At 42.2% G+C, this 18,833-nt stretch overlaps 2 non-coding genes across 2 annotated transcripts; one reads left to right on the top strand and one right to left on the bottom strand.

Moving 5' to 3' along the window:
• The first annotated feature begins 3,016 nt into the window (after positions 1-3,016).
• On the top strand, positions 3,017-3,089 carry TRNAR-ACG (transfer RNA arginine (anticodon ACG)). Its single transcript has one exon. It is a non-coding gene; the product is annotated as a tRNA-Arg (tRNA).
• Positions 3,090-3,455: 366 nt separating this feature from the next.
• TRNAR-ACG (transfer RNA arginine (anticodon ACG)) lies at positions 3,456-3,528 on the bottom strand. The gene has a single exon. It is a non-coding gene; the product is annotated as a tRNA-Arg (tRNA).
• Between the last annotated feature and the right edge of the window lie 15,305 nt (positions 3,529-18,833).

Here is an 18,833-nt window from a genome sequence, read left to right as displayed (position 1 = left end):
CTGTCTCAACTACTGGATCACTACGACAAGGTCCTAAATGCACTAGAAGACAAAAAGAATGCAGATGTAATATATACAGACTTTGCAAAAGCCTTCGACAAGTGTGACCATGGCGTAATAGCGCACAAAATGCGCGCTAAAGGAATAACAGGAAAAGTCGGTCGATGGATCTATAATTTCCTCACTAACAGAACACAGAGAGTAGTCGTCAACAGAGTAAAGTCCGAGGCAGCTACGGTGAAAAGCTCTGTTCCACAAGGCACAGTACTAGCTCCCATCTTGTTCCTCATCCTCATATCCGACATAGACAAGGATATCAGCCACAGCACCGTGTCTTCCTTTGCAGATGACACCCGAATCTGCATGACAGTGTCTTCCATTGCAGACACTGCAAGGCTCCAGGCAGACATCAACCAAATCTTTCAGTGGGCTGCAGAAAACAATATGAAGTTCAACGATGAGAAATTTCAATTGCTCAGATATGGTAAACATGAGGAAATTAAATCTTCATCAGAGTACAAAACAAATTCTGGCCACAAAATAGAGCGAAACACCAACGTCAAAGACCTGGGAGTGATTATGTCGGAGGATCTCACCTTCAAGGACCATAACATTGTATCAATCGCATCTGCTAGAAAAATGACAGGATGGATAATGAGAACCTTCAAAACTAGGGAGGCCAAGCCCATGATGACACTCTTCAGGTCACTTGTTCTATCTAGGCTGGAATATTGCTGCACTCTAACAGCACCTTTCAAGGCAGGTGAAATTGCCGACCTAGAAAATGTACAGAGAACTTTCACGGCGCGCATAACGGAGATAAAACACCTCAATTACTGGGAGCGCTTGAGGTTTCTAAACCTGTATTCCCTGGAACGCAGGAGGGAGAGATACATGATTATATACACCTGGAAAATCCTAGAGGGACTAGTACCGAACTTGCACACGAAAATCACTCACTACGAAAGCAAAAGACTTGGCAGACGATGCACCATCCCCCCAATGAAAAGCAGGGGTGTCACTAGCACGTTAAGAGACCATACAATAAGTGTCAGGGGCCCGAGACTGTTCAACTGCCTCCCAGCACACATAAGGGGGATTACCAACAGACCCCTGGCAGTCTTCAAGCTGGCACTGGACAAGCACCTAAAGTCAGTTCCTGATCAGCCGGGCTGTGGCTCGTACGTTGGTTTGCGTGCAGCCAGCAGCAACAGCCTGGTTGATCAGGCGCTGATCCACCAGGAGGCCTGGTCACAGACCGGGCCGCGGGGGCGTTGACCCCCGAAACTCTCTCCAGGTAAACTCCAGGTAAACTCCAGAGACTCTTGTAACAATAACTTTCAGTGGTACAACCTTCTATATCACAGTGGTACAACCTTCTATATCACAGTGGTACAACCTTTTGTATCACAGTGGTACAACCTTTTGTATCACAGTGGTACAACCTTCTATATCACAGTGGTACAACCTTCTATATCACAGTGGTACAACCTTTTGTATCACAGTGGTACAACCTTTTGTATCACAGTGGTACAACCTTCTATATCACAGTGGTACAACCTTTTGTATCACAGTGGTACAACCTTTTGTATCACAGTGGTACAACCTTTTGCATCACAGTGGTACAACCTTCTATATCACAGTGGTACAACCTTTTGTATCACAGTGGTACAACCTTCTATATCACAGTGGTACAATCTTCTATATCACAGTGGTACAACCTTCTATATCACAATGGTACAACCTTCTATATCACATTGGTACAACCTTCTATATCACAGTGGTACAACCTTCTATATCACAGTGGTGCAACCTTCTATATCACAGTGGTACAACCTTCTATATCACAGTGGTACAACCTTCTATATCACAGTGGTACAACCTTCTATATCACAGTGGTACAACCTTCTATATCACAATGGTACAACCTTCTATATCACATTGGTACAACCTTCTATATCACAGTGGTACAACCTTCTATATCACAGTGGTGCAACCTTCTATATCACAGTGGTACAACCTTCTATATCACAGTGGTACAACCTTCTATATCACAGTGGTACAACCTTCTATATCACAATGGTACAACCTTCTATATCACAGTGGTACAACATTCTATATCACAGTGGTGCAACCTTCTATATCACAGTGGTACAACCTTCTATATCACAGTGGTACAACCTTCTATATCACAGTGGTACAACCTTCTATATCACAGTGGTACAACCTTCTATATCACAATGGTACAACCTTCTATATCACATTGGTACAACCTTCTATATCACAGTGGTACAACCTTCTATATCACAGTGGTGCAACCTTCTATATCACAGTGGTACAACCTTCTATATCACAGTGGTACAACCTTCTATATCACAGTGGTACAACCTTCTATATCACAGTGGTACAACCTTCTATATCACAATGGTACAACCTTCTATATCACATTGGTACAACCTTCTATATCACAGTGGTACAACCTTCTATATCACAGTGGTGCAACCTTCTATATCACAGTGGTACAACCTTCTATATCACAGTGGTACAACCTTCTATATCACAGTGGTACAACCTTCTATATCACAATGGTACAACCTTCTATATCACAGTGGTACAACCTTCTATATCACAGTGGTACAACCTTCTATATCACAGTGGTACAACCTTCTATATCACAATGGTACAACCTTCTATATCACAATTGTACAACCTTCTATATCACAGTGGTACAACCTTCTATATCACAATGGTACAACCTTCTATATCACAATTGTACAACCTTCTATATCACAGTGGTACAACCTTCTGTTTCTATACCGCAACACAACAAGGAATGAGGAACATTAAAAATTAGATGAAGGAAGAGCACTAAGACACATGATTAGAGTGGTGACCAATGAAGAGGCGGGGTCAGGAGCTACGAATCGACCCCTGCAACCACAATTAAGAGAGTACAAACTTTGTAACACAACGCAGTAGAGAAGGAAATAGTACTAAGATCTGCCAGAGAGTAAGAGGCCTTGTGGCGCAACGGATAACGCGTCTGACTACGGATCAGAAGATTCCAGGTTCGAATCCTGGCAAGGTCGCTACCTGTTATTTTGTTAGTACACCTTGACTAGAGGACAGGTGTTAGTGCTTATTACAGTTAACTTTTTCAAAGAACAAAAATGTTACAGTACCGTGACTGAGACAATCTGCAACTAACTCGCACATAGGAGAGAGAAAACTTACGACATTTCGATCTGTCTTGGACCATTAACAAAGTCACAATGTGACTGTCAATGGTATAAGTCGGACCGAAACATAGTCTTAGGCCTTTCTATGTGCGGGTTATTTATGTATTAACTTTGTGACTGGAGCAGCTTCCATCTTGTGTATATATCTGTATGGCTGCTAAACTCTCCTCAGTTCCTTAGATGAAAATATAAAATGTGTTCATAAAAGTAGTTCCGCGACCTTGCCAGGATTCGAACCTGGAATCTTCTGATCCGTAGTCAGACGCGTTATCCGTTGCGCCACAAGGCCCGTTGGTAATAGAGGTATCTCAGTACTATGTCTTATGTACTCCGTTGTGCTCACAGGTCTTGGGAACTACTGGTTTCATATATTTTTATTTAATCTACTTTAAATTGCTTTCATCATCGTCCCTCTCTTGCATATCTATCTGGAGGAGACATGACTACGACGTACAGAATATTCAATGATGATTAAAAAGGAAAGACAGTGCCAGACGATTCCTAGCACACTCAGGTCACACACTGAGGTCTGGGGGTCGAGGCACGGTACAGATGGAAACATTAGATCGTGTTTCCTTAGGACACCTACTGTCCCTGTTCACTTGGGTGTTAGTCAACTGGTGTGGGTCGCATCCTGGGGACAAAACTGACCTAATTAGCCAGAAATGCTCTGCATAACAAGGGACTTTCTATATAGTAGTATGTCACTGATGTCACCTACGACTGTATATCTTGTAAATGTACATGTAGAAATAAAGATTAATATTATTATTACACTGCATGGCGGAGGTCGAGGGAAGAGGATACTGTTGGTAAATAAAATTATACAATAACAAGAGTAAATATTGTCGTAGCTTTACTTAAGTTTACACAACACTGCAAGACTTTACTACAAGACTTTACTGCAAGACTTTACTACAAGACTTTACTGCAAGACTTTACTACAAGACTTTACTGCAAGACTTTACTACAAGACTTTACTACAAGACTTTACTACAAGACTTTACTACAAGACTTTACTACAAGACTTTACTACAAGACTTTACTGCAAGACTTTACTACAAGACTTTACTACAAGACTTTACTACAAGACTTTACTGCAAGACTTTACTACAAGACTTTACTACAAGACTTTACTGCAAGACTTACTACAAGACTTTACTACAAGATTTTACTACAAGACTTTACTGCAAGACTTTACTACAAGATTTTACTACAAGACTTTACTGCAAGACTTTACTACAAGACTTTACTACAAGACTTTACTACAAGACTTTACTACAAGACTTTACTACAAGACTTTACTACAAGACTTTACTACAAGACTTTACTGCAAGACTTTACTACAAGACTTTACTGCAAGACTTTACTACAAGACTTTACTGCAAGACTTACTACAAGACTTTACTACAAGACTTTACTACAAGACTTTACTACAAGACTTTACTGCAAGACTTTACTACAAGACTTTACTGCAAGACTTTACTACAAGACTTTACTACAAGACTTTACTACAAGACTTTACTTCTTCAAAGCTTTCAGCACATTACGCTGCTAACAACATTAACTCTATACACTATTATCATCAGCTCTACACTATTATCATCAGCTCTACACTATTATCATCAGCTCTACACTATTATCATCAGCTCTACACTATTATCATCAGCTCTACACTATTATCATCAGCTCTACACTATTATCATCAGCTCTACACTATTATCATCAGCTCTACACTATTATCATCAGCTCTACACTATTATCATCAGCTCTACACTATTATCATCAGCTCTACACTATTATCATCAGCTCTACACTATTATCATCAGCTCTACACTATTATCATCAGCTCTACACTATTATCATCAGCTCTACACTATTATCATCAGCTCTACACTATCATGATCATCGTGTTACTGTCATTATCATCTCTACACTATCATCATCACTGTGTTAGTATCATCATCACTGTGTTACTATCATCATCACTGTGTTACTATCATCATCACTGTGTTAGTATCATCATCACTGTGTTACTATCATTATCACCGTGTTATTATCATCATCACTGTTACTATCATCATCACTGTGTTACTATCATCATCACTGTGTTATTATCATCATCACTGTGTTATTATCATCATCACCGTGTTATTATCATCATCACTGTTACTATCATCATCACTGTGTTACTATCATCATCACTGTGTTACTATCATCACTGTGTTATTATCATCATCACTGTGTTATTATCATCATCACCGTGTTATTATCATCATCACTGTGTTATTATCATCATCACCGTGTTATTATCATCATCACTGTTACTATCATCATCACTGTGTTACTATCATCATCACTGTGTTACTATCATCATCACTGTGTTATTATCATCATCACTGTGTTATTATCATCATCACTGTGTTACTATCATCATCACTGTGTTACTATCATCATCACTGTGTTATTATCATCATCACTGTGTTATTATCATCATCACTGTGTTACTATCATCATCACTGTTACTATCATCATCACTGTGTTACTATCATCATCACTGTGTTACTATCATCATCACTGTGTTACTATCATCATCACTGTTATTATCATCATCACTGTTATTATCATCATCACTGTTATTATCATCATCACTGTTATTATCATCATCACTGTGTTACTATCATCATCACTGTGTTACTATCATCATCACTGTGTTACTATCATCATCACTGTGTTATTATCATCATCACTGTGTTACTATCATCATCACTGTTATTATCATCATCACTGTGTTATTATCATCATCACTGTGTTATTATCATCATCACTGTTATTATCATCATCACTGTGTTACTATCATCATCACTGTGTTACTATCATCATCACTGTGTTACTATCATCATCACTGTGTTATTATCATCATCACTGTTATTATCATCATCACTGTGTTATTATCATCATCACTGTTATTATCATCATCACTGTTATTATCATCATCACTGTGTTATTATCATCATCACTGTGTTATTATCATCATCACTGTTATTATCATCATCACTGTGTTACTATCATCATCACTGTGTTATTATCATCATCACTGTGTTACTATCATCATCACTGTGTTACTATCATCATCACTGTGTTATTATCATCATCACTGTTATTATCATCATCACTGTGTTACTATCATCATCACTGTGTTACTATCATCATCACTGTGTTACTATCATCATCACTGTGTTATTATCATCATCACTGTTATTATCATCATCACTGTGTTACTATCATCATCACTGTGTTATTATCATCATCACTGTGTTATTATCATCATCACTGTGTTACTATCATCATCACTGTGTTACTATCATCATCACTGTGTTATTATCATCATCACTGTGTTATTATCATCATCACTGTTATTATCATCATCACTGTGTTACTATCATCATCACTGTGTTATTATCATCATCACTGTGTTACTATCATCATCACTGTGTTACTATCATCATCACTGTGTTATTATCATCATCACTGTTATTATCATCATCACTGTGTTACTATCATCATCACTGTGTTATTATCATCATCACTGTTATTATCATCATCACTGTGTTATTATCATCATCACTGTGTTATTATCATCATCACTGTTATTATCATCATCACTGTGTTATTATCATCATCACTGTGTTATTATCATCATCACTGTTATTATCATCATCACTGTGTTATTATCATCATCACTGTTATTATCATCATCACTGTGTTATTATCATCATCACTGTTACTATCATCATCACTGTTACTATCATCATCACTGTTATTATCATCATCACTGTGTTATTATCATCATCACTGTTACTATCATCATCACTGTGTTATTATCATCATCACTGTGTTATTATCATCATCACTGTTACTATCATCATCACTGTTATTATCATCATCACTGTTATTATCATCATCACTGTGTTATTATCATCATCACTGTTATTATCATCATCACTGTGTTATTATCATCATCACTGTTACTATCATCATCACTGTTATTATCATCATCACTGTGTTATTATCATCATCACTGTTATTATCATCATCACTGTGTTATTATCATCATCACTGTTATTATCATCATCACTGTGTTATTATCATCATCACTGTGTTATTATCATCATCACTGTTATTATCATCATCACTGTGTTACTATCATCATCACTGTGTTACTATCATCATCACTGTGTTACTATCATCATCACTGTGTTATTATCATCATCACTGTGTTACTATCATCATCACTGTGTTACTATCATCATCACTGTGTTTCTATCATCATCACTGTGTTATTATCATCATCACTGTGTTATTATCATCATCACTGTGTTATTATCATCATCACTGTTATTATCATCATCACTGTGTTATTATCATCATCACTGTTATTATCATCATCACTGTGTTATTATCATCATCACTGTGTTATTATCATCATCACTGTTATTATCATCATCACTGTTATTATCATCATCACTGTGTTATTATCATCATCACTGTGTTATTATCATCATCACTGTGTTATTATCATCATCACTGTGTTATTATCATCATCACTGTGTTATTATCATCATCACTGTTATTATCATCATCACTGTTATTATCATCATCACTGTGTTATTATCATCATCACTGTGTTATTATCATCATCACTGTTATTATCATCATCACTGTGTTATTATCATCATCACTGTGTTATTATCATCATCACTGTGTTATTATCATCATCACTGTGTTATTATCATCATCACTGTGTTATTATCATCATCACTGTTATTATCATCATCACTGTTATTATCATCATCACTGTGTTATTATCATCATCACTGTGTTATTATCATCATCACTGTTATTATCATCATCACTGTGTTATTATCATCATCACTGTGTTATTATCATCATCACTGTTATTATCATCATCACTGTGTTATTATCATCATCACTGTTATTATCATCATCACTGTGTTATTATCATCATCACTGTGTTATTATCATCATCACTGTTATTATCATCACTGTGTTACTATCATCATCACTGTGTTACTATCATCATCACTGTGTTACTATCATCATCACTGTGTTATTATCATCATCACTGTGTTACTATCATCATCACTGTGTTACTATCATCATCACTGTGTTATTATCATCATCACTGTGTTACTATCATCATCACTGTTATTATCATCATCACTGTGTTATTATCATCATCACTGTGTTATTATCATCATCACCGTGTTACTATCATCATCACTGTGTTATTATCATCATCACTGTGTTATTATCATCATCACCGTGTTACTATCATCATCACTGTGTTATTATCATCATCACTGTGTTACTATCATCATCACTGTGTTATTATCATCATCACTGTTATTATCATCATCACTGTGTTATTATCATCATCACTGTTATTATCATCATCACTGTGTTATTATCATCATCACTGTGTTATTATCATCATCACCGTGTTATTATCATCATCACTGTGTTATTATCATCATCACTGTGTTATTATCATCATCACTGTGTTATTATCATCATCACCGTGTTATTATCATCATCACTGTGTTATTATCATCATCAGTTATTATCATCATCACCGTGTTATTATCATCATCACTGTGTTATTATCATCATCACTGTGTTATTATCATCATCACCGTGTTATTATCATCATCACTGTGTTATTATCATCATCACTGTGTTATTATCATCATCACTGTGTTATTATCATCATCACTGTGTTACTATCATCATCACTGTGTTATTATCATCATCACTGTGTTACTATCATCATCACTGTTACTATCATCATCACTGTGTTACTATCATCATCACTGTGTTACTATCATCATCACTGTTACTATCATCATCACTGTGTTATTATCATCATCACTGTGTTACTATCATCATCACTGTTACTATCATCATCACTGTGTTATTATCATCATCACTGTGTTATTATCATCATCACTGTGTTACTATCATCATCACTGTGTTACTATCATCATCACTGTGTTATTATCATCATCACTGTGTTATTATCATCATCACTGTGTTATTATCATCATCACTGTTATTATCATCATCACTGTGTTATTATCATCATCACCGTGTTATTATCATCATCACCGTGTTATTATCATCATCACCGTGTTATTATCATCATCACTGTGTTATTATCATCATCACTGTGTTATTATCATCATCACCGTGTTATTATCATCATCACCGTGTTATTATCATCATCACCGTGTTATTATCATCATCACTGTGTTATTATCATCATCACTGTGTTATTATCATCATCACTGTGTTATTATCATCATCACTGTGTTATTATCATCATCACTGTGTTATTATCATCATCACTGTTATTATCATCATCACTGTGTTATTATCATCATCACTGTTATTATCATCATCACTGTGTTATTATCATCATCACTGTGTTATTATCATCATCACTGTTATTATCATCATCACTGTGTTATTATCATCATCACCGTGTTATTATCATCATCACTGTGTTATTATCATCATCACTGTTATTATCATCATCACTGTGTTATTATCATCATCACCGTGTTATTATCATCATCACTGTGTTATTATCATCATCACTGTGTTATTATCATCATCACTGTGTTATTATCATCATCACTGTGTTACTATCATCATCACTGTGTTATTATCATCATCACTGTGTTACTATCATCATCACTGTTACTATCATCATCACTGTGTTACTATCATCATCACTGTTACTATCATCATCACTGTGTTACTATCATCATCACTGTTACTATCATCATCACTGTTACTATCATCATCACTGTTACTATCATCATCACTGTTACTATCATCATCACTGTTACTATCATCATCACTGTTACTATCATCATCACTGTGTTACTATCATCATCACTGTTACTATCATCATCACTGTTACTATCATCATCAACTAACATTACACACATTATTATCACAATGAGGTAATATCATGGAGAATAGTTTGCACATTCCACACTCCACATCCATAATACCTTCCCTGTCATCGATCCTCTCAGCATATTTATGTGATGGAGGAAATATAACCAATATTTATGTTCTTAGACAAGCACCCTGTGGGGAGACTGGCACCCTGTGGGGAGAGTGGCACTCTGTAGGAAGAGTGGCACTCTGTGGGGAGAGTAGCAACCCTGTGGGGAGAGTGGCACTGTGGGAAGTGGCACTGTGGGAAGAGTGGCAGCTCTCCTAGAGAAAAAGGCTCCATAACCCCAAGCACAACCCTTACTCACCACCAGGTTAAGGTGACCTTACGTTCACGACACAGTAAATATTGTAATATGAGTGACTTATACCATGTAACATACGCGCCTGCTTATATATATACATCCGCTGTATTTTGGTACATATTTGTTTGTATGTATAGTATATGGGAGTATGCAACTCCTACCAGATTTCTCTACTAGCTTTCATATCCTCTTCCATAGTATCAAAAGAGTTAATAAGACAAATTCTTCCGCACTACCTCAGTGACTCAGCAGGAATACAGGATCCTAGCTACGCCAGTGCCTACAAACAGTTAAGTTGGAATGGTCCCATCGCTGGAAAGGTGCTTGCCAAGATGCTTAGGGCTGTAACATCAGACAGGGAGACTGCCCGTCTCCAAGCTGTGAGCGCACATCACTCTGGGAACTTCCTCCAAAAAGTTCCCATTTCGGCAATGGGAACACGCCTCGACCTTAGACACTCTGTATTGCGGTGGCTTTCCGCATTGCTGCCCTGATTCACACTGAATATACGCGTATTTGCGGCGATGCGCAAGCCGACCAATGTGGTCTACATGATCTTCACTGCTCCAAAACCAAGGGCTGGCATGCAAGACACAATGAAGTCAACGACATCATAAAGAGAAGCCTAGCTACAGCTGGATGCCCAGCCGAGAGCCCCGGTCACTAGCAGCCAATAATACTCACATCTGAGCAAACCACCCAGACGGGATCACCATCTATCCTTGGAAGAATGACAAGCTCTTAGCATGGGACTACACCTGCGTGTCGACGCTAGCTGACACCTACATCCATCACAGTGTCAGTCGACAGGGAAGAGTTGCTGATCACAGAGAGGAGTACAAGATCAGCAAGTACAGGGACATAAGCCAACAGTATCAATTTGTCCCAGTGAGATCAGAGACCTTGGGATCATGGGGAAAACATGCCACACGTTTTCTTAAAGAACTGAATTCCAGAATTAACGACACCACCAGGGACCCAAGGGCAGCCACTTTCATGTTCCAGCGCCTCAGCGTGGCCATCCATAAGGGGAATGCATGCTGCATACTGGGCTCGCGTCCGGCTTCGGAGGAGCTGGAGGAGATTCATAATCTTTGATATGTATTCATGTTTGTATTTTTTGGTCAATGTATTCTGTCTATTAACAAAGTTCACACAGAATATAGAATATAGGGGGAGGCAGGAGAAGACAATATTCAAACAGCTTCGGGGAGAACCTTGAGTTTTCCCTGAGGTACCTTTATTCTTTTCTCTGAGGTTGAGGGTCCTCATTCCAGTTCTAGAGGTGCTACCTCCCTCTCTCTCTCTCTCTCTCTCTCTCACACACACACACACACACACACACATGATAAAGCTCATGGAACAGGGAGAGGGTGGACCTAATAGTGACCAACGAAGAGGCGAGGCCAGGAGCTGTGACTCGATCCCTGCAACCGCATATAAGTACACAGGCCTCGTGGTGCAACGGATAACGCATCTGACTACGGATCAAAAGATTCCAGGTTCGAATCCTGGCAAGGTCGGTCATTGTCCTTCTTTTAAGTGGTCGATAAGAATTGAGAGGCAGAGCCAGGAGCTATAGATCAACATTTACAAACTCAACTAGGTGAACACGCGCACGCACACATATACATCCACGTGGAGGAGCTTAGACTCGACCCCCATAAACACTTATGCACACACACACACACACACACACACACACACACACACACACACACACACACACACACACACACACACACACACACACACGCACGCACGCACGCACGCACGCACTCACGCACGCACGCACGCACGCATGCACACACACACGCTGCAGCATATGGGCGCCTAGCAAACCTCAGAACAGCATTCCGACACCTTAATAAGGAATCGTTCAGGACCCTGTACACCGTGTACGTTAGGCCCATATTGGAGTATGCGGCACCAGTCTGGAACCCACATCTAGCCAAGCACGTAAAGAAACTAGAGAAAGTGCAAAGGTTTGCAACAAGACTAGTCCCAGAGCTAAGAGGTATGTCCTACGAGGAGAGGTTAAGGGAAATCAACCTGACGACACTGGAGGACAGGAGAGATAGGGGGGACATGATAACGACATACAAAATACTGAGAGGAATTGACAGGGTGGACAAAGACAGGATGTTCCAGAGATGGGACATAGTAACAAGGGGACACAGCTGGAAGTTGAAGACACAGATGAATCACAGGGATGTTAGGAAGTATTTCTTCAGCCACAGAGTAGTCAGGAAGTGGAATAGATTGGGAGCGATGTAGTGGAGGCAGGATCCATACATAGCTTTAAGCAGAGGTATGATAAAGCTTACGGTTCAGTGAGAGTGACCTAGTAGCGACCAGTGAAGAGGCGGGGCCAGGAGATCGGACTCGAGCCCTGCAACACAAACTAGGTGAGTCAACTAGGTGAGTACACACACACATACACACGAAAGGAATCGCGTTCAATCTTGAGCGGGGCAAGTCTTGCTCAATCAACTATAATAGGCGGCATCCTGGGGTTGGAAAGATACCTGAGATGAAGCCAGACTATCAGAGATGCTGAGGTGGGTTACCAGACATCCAGAGTGATATCTTGGGTGGGAGTTGATGTGGGAGTCAGTGTAACACCTGCTGTGGGAGTTGATGTAGGAGTCACTGTAATATCTGGTGTTGGAGTCTGTGTAACACCTGATATGGGAGTCAATGTAACACCTGGTGTGGGAATCAGTGTAACACCAGGTGTGGGAGTCAGTGTAACACCTGGTGTGGGAGTTGATGTGGGAGTCAGTGAAACACCTGGTGTGGGAGTCAGTGTAACATTTGATGTGGGAGTCATTGTAACACCTGGTGTGGGAATTGACGTGTGAATCAGTGTAACACCTAGGGTGGGAGTTGATGTGGACGTCAGTGTAACACCTGGGGTGGGAGTTGATGTGGGAGTCAGTGTAACACCTGGGGTGGGAGATGATGTGGGAGTCAGTGTAACACCTGATGTGGGAATCAGTGTAACACCTGATGTGGGAGCCAGTGTAACACCTGATGTGGGAATCAGTGTAACACTTGATGTGGGAGTCAGTGTAACACCTGATGTGGGAGTCAGTGTAACACCTGATGTGGGAATCAGTGTAACACCTGATGTGGGAGCTGATGTGGGAGTCAGTGTAACACCTGATGTGGGAGCCAGTGTAACACCTGATGTAGGAGTCAGTGTAACACCTGATGTGGGAGTCAGTGTAACACCTGATGTAGGAGTCAGTGTAACACCTGATGTGGGAGTCAGTGTAACACCTGGGGTGGGAGTTGATGTGGGAGTCAGTGTAACACCTGATGTGAGAGTCAGTGTAACACCTGATGTGGGAATCAGTGTAACACCTGATGTGGGAGCTGATGTGAGAGTCAGTGTAGTACTTGATGTGGGAGCCAGTGTAACACCTGGGGTGGGAGCTGATGTGAGAGTCAGTGTAGTACTTGATGTGGGAGTCAGTGTAACACCTGGGGTGGGAGCTGATGTGAGAGTCAGTGTAACACCTGGTGTGGGAATTGACGTGGAAGTCGGTGTAACACCTGGGGTAGGAGTTGATGTGGGAGTCAGTGTAACACCTTATGTGGGAGTCAGTGTAACACCTGGGGTGGGAGTTGATGTGGGAGTCAGTGTAACACCTGATTTGGGAGTCAGTGTAACACCTGCGTGGGAGTTGACGTGGGAGCCAGTGTAACACATGGAGTGGGAGTTGACGTGGGAGTCAGTGTAACACTTGGGGTGGGAGTTCATGTGGGAGTCAGTGTAACACCTGGGGTGGGAATTCACGTGGTAGTCAGTGTAACACCTGATGTGGGAGTCAGTGTAACATCTGATGTGGGAGTCAGTGTAACACCTGGGGTGGGAGTTGATGTGGGAGTCTGTAACACCTGATGTGGGAGTTGATGTGGGCGTCAATGTAACACATGGGGTGGGAGCTGATGTGGGACTTGGTGTGGGAGTTGATGTGGGAATCAGTTTAACACCTGGTGTGGGAGTTGATGTGGGACCTGGTGTGGAAGCTGATGTGGGAGTCTGTAACACCTGGGGAGGCAGCCAGTGTAGCACCTGGGGGGTGGCTTGTCAGTGTAACACCTGGAGGGTGGCAGTCAGTTAAACACCTGAGGAGTAGCAGTGTAACACCTGAGGTGGCAGTCAGTGTAACACCTGGGATGATGGCAGTCAGTGTAACACGTGGGAGGTGGCAGTGCAACACCTGGGGTGTGGGAGTCAGTGTAACATCTGGGGATGGCAGTGTAACACCTGGGGTGGCACTCAGTGTAACACATGGGATGGCACTCAGTATATCACCTGAGGGTGGCTGTCAGTGTAACACCTGGGGTGGCAGCCATTTTAACACCTGGAGGGTGGCAGTCACTGTAACACCTGTGGGTGAAACACCTAGGAGGTGGCACTCAGTGTAACACCTTGGGGGGTAGCAGTCACAGTAACACCTGGGGGTGGCAGTCGAGTAACAATTGGGATGGCAGTCATTGTAACACCTGGGGGGTGGTAATCACTGCAACTCCTGAGGGGTGGTAGTCTGTGTAACACCTGGGGTGGCACTCAGTGTAACACCTGGGGTGTCACTTAGTGTAATACCTGGTGGGTGGCACTCAGTGTAACACCTGGGGTGGCACTCAGTGTAACACCTTGGGGTGCACTCAGTGTAACACCTGGGGTGGCACTCAGTGTAACACCTGGGGGATGGCAGTCAGTGTAACGCCTGAGGGTTGGCAGTGTAACACCTGGGGTGGTAGTCAGTGAAACACCTGGGGGGTGGCAGTCAGTGTAACAACTGGGGGGTGGTAGTCAGTGTAACACCTGGGGGTGGCAGTCAGTGTAACACCTGGGGGTGGCAGTGTAACACCTGGGGGGTGGTAGTCAGTGTAACATCTAGGGGTGGCAGTCAGTGTAACACCTGAGGGGTGGTAGTCATTGTAACACCTGGTGGGTGGCAGTCAGTGTAACACCTGAGGGGTGGTAGTCAGTGTAACACCTGGGGGGTGGTAGTCAGTGTAACACCTGGTGGGTGGCAGTCAGTGTAACACCTGGTGGGTGGCAGTCAGTGTAACACCTGGTGGATGGCAGTCAGTGTACTTGTGTACACTGAAGGCTGCCACAGCGACCTTGTTGTGATTTAGTAAAACTGGATACGTAAGCAGTGCCCTTGGAGATATGGTGGGGGGAGGGTAGGTGGGAAGGGAGGGGGGACGTAGGGGGAGTCTCTTGGCACTGGTGTCAGGCAAAGGGTAGACTCTTGTAAATTATATGATGCCAGTGCCATCTTCCCCTCCCCCTATCCCCTCCCCTACCTGCAAGTGTCGGTGCCAGATGAGAGCCTCGCAAGGTGCTATTGTTCTCTGTGACACACCTTATTTAGCGACCTTATGGTCGGTGACGGTGAGGGCGAGAGTGCCGTGTGCCGGTGTCTCCGAGCGCCACCGCAGTCTTGGGCCTTATGGCCGGGGGTACATAAGGTCCAAGGTCGAAGACGACGTAATCTAGAGAGACAGTAAGAGTGTCAACAGTGAACAAGTTTCTGTAATGTTGCTAACTTGTATGTTGTGCACGTGAGTGGGTACACACACGCAGACACACACACACACACACACACACACACACACACACACACACACACACACACACACACACACACACACACACACACACACACACACACACACACACACACACACACACACAAAGACGAAAGGAGGAAAGAGAAGTGAAGATGGAGATGGACAGGAGAACACAAACTCGGGAGGGAGATCAAATACAACCTCTCTCGCAACCACCTACAGAAACCTCCCAACCAGGACAACCCCAATGCAACCAAACATTTTACCCAAAAACACACATACTGTTCCCAATGCCCCCACCCACCTCGTTGCAAACTCCACCTCCACAGCAACCACCCATAGTTCCTCGTCAAGTCTCCCACTTCCCCAACCCCAACGTACCCCCCCAGACTACAGTTTTGGAAAAGAAGTTGAAGGTGTGGTATACAAATGCAGACGGAATAACAAATAAATGTGAGGAGTGGCATGAAAGAATCAAGGAGACATCCCCAGACATAATAGCACTCACAGCAACAATACTCACCAGGATGATAACAGATGCAATCTTTCCACCTGGATATCAAATCCTCAGGAATGACAGAGGGAGCATTAAAATTCAGTGGGGATTTGAGGAATGGAAGTAATGGATCGAATGGGCGAAAGGAACTACATAGTGGGAACAATCCAGTCTGGGGGCCATAAGGTGGTAATTGCAGTAATGTACAACCAGCCACAGAACTGCAGAAGGCCAAGAGAGCAATACGAAAGCAACAGAGCAATGGTAGACACACTAGCCGAGGTGGCCAGGAGAGCACACATGGGGGGAGCAAAGTTACTAGTTTTGGGTGATTTCAATCACAAGGAGATTGACTGGGAAAACCTGGAGCCCCATGGGGGTCCCGAAACATGGAGAGCCAAGATGATGGATGTGGTACTGGAAAACCTCATGCATCAACATGTTAGAGACACTACCAGAGAGAGAGGAGAGGCTGAACCAGCAAGACTGGACCTTGTATTCACCTTAAGTAGTTCTGACATCGAGGATATCATGTATGAAAGGCCCCTGGGAGCTAGTGATCATGTGGTTCTGTGCTTCGACTACATAGTTGAGCTCCAAGTGGAGAGAGCAGCAGGAAAAGGGGGGGGAAACCAAACTACAAAAGGGGGAACTACTCAGGCTTGAGGAACTTCTTTCAAGACATTCAGTGGGAGAGGGAACTGACAGGAAAAGCAGTACAAGAAATGATGGACTATGTGGCAACAAAATGCAAGGAGGCAGAGGAGAGGTTTGTTCCCAAGGGAAACAGAAATAATGGGAAGAACAAAACGAGTCCTTGGTTCACCCAAAGGTGTAGGGAGGCAAAAACTAGGTGTACTAGAGAATGGAAAAGGTACAGAAGACAGAGAACTCAGGAAAATAAAGAGATTAGCCGAGGAGCCAGAAACGAATATGCACAGATAAGAAGGGAGGCTCAGCGGCAATACGAAAATGACATAGCATCGAAAGTCAAGACTGACCCGAAGCTGTTGTACAGCCACATCAGGAGGAAAACAACAGTCAAGGACCAGGTAATCAGACTGAGGAAGGGTGATGGGGAATTCACAAGAAACGACCGGGAGGTATGTCAGGAGCTCAACACGAGATTTAAAGAAGTATTTACAGTGGAAACCAGTAGGACTCCAGGAAATCAGAGCAGGGGGGTGCACCAGCAAGTGCTGGATGAGGTACATATAATCAAGGAGGAGGTGAAGAAGCTGCTATGCGAACTTGACACCTCAAAGGCGGTGGGACCAGATAACATCTCTCCATGGGTCCTTAAAGAGGGAGCAGAGATATTGTGTGTACCGTTAACAAAGATCTTCAACACATCATTTGAAACTGGGCAACTCCCCGAGGTATGGAAGATGGCAAATGTAGTCCCAATTTTTAAAAAGGGAGACAGACATGAGGCACTAAACTACAGACCTGTATCACTAACGTGTATAGTATGCAAGGTCATGGAGAAGATCATCAGGAGGAGAGTGGTGGAGCATCTGGAAAGAAACAAGTGTATAATTGACAACCAGCATGGTTTCAGGGAGGGAAAATCCTGTGTCACAAACCTACTAGAGTTTTATGACAAGGTGACAGAAGTAAGACAAGAGAGAGAGAGGGGTGGATCGACTGCATTTTTTTGGACTGCAAGAAGGCCTTCGACACAGTTCCTCACAAGAGGTTTCTGCAAAAGCTAGAGGATCAGGCACACATAACAGGAAAGGCACTGCAATGGATCAGAGAATACCTGACAGGGAGGCAACAACGAGTCATGGTACGTGACGAGGTGTCAGAGTGGGCGCCTGTGACAAGCGGGGTTCCACAGGGGTCAGTCCTAGGACCTGTGCTGTTCTTGGTATATGTGAATGACATAACGGAAGAGATAGACTCAGAAGTGTCCTTGTTTGCGGACGATGTGAAGTTAATGAGAAGAATCAAATCGGATGAGGATCAGGCAGGACTACAAAGAGACCTGGACAGGCTACAAGCCTGGTCCAGCAACTGGCTCCTTGAGTTTAGCCCTGCCAAATGCAAAGTCATGAAGATTGGGGAAGGGCAAAGAAGACCGCAGACACAATATAGTTTAGATGGCCAAAGTCTGCAAACCTCACTCAAGGAAAAAGATCT

Source organism: Cherax quadricarinatus, chromosome 47, assembly GCF_038502225.1.
Source record: "Cherax quadricarinatus isolate ZL_2023a chromosome 47, ASM3850222v1, whole genome shotgun sequence".
NCBI classification, from domain to species: Eukaryota; Metazoa; Arthropoda; class Malacostraca; order Decapoda; family Parastacidae; genus Cherax; species Cherax quadricarinatus.
This window is presented reverse-complemented; position numbering and strand designations above follow the sequence as displayed.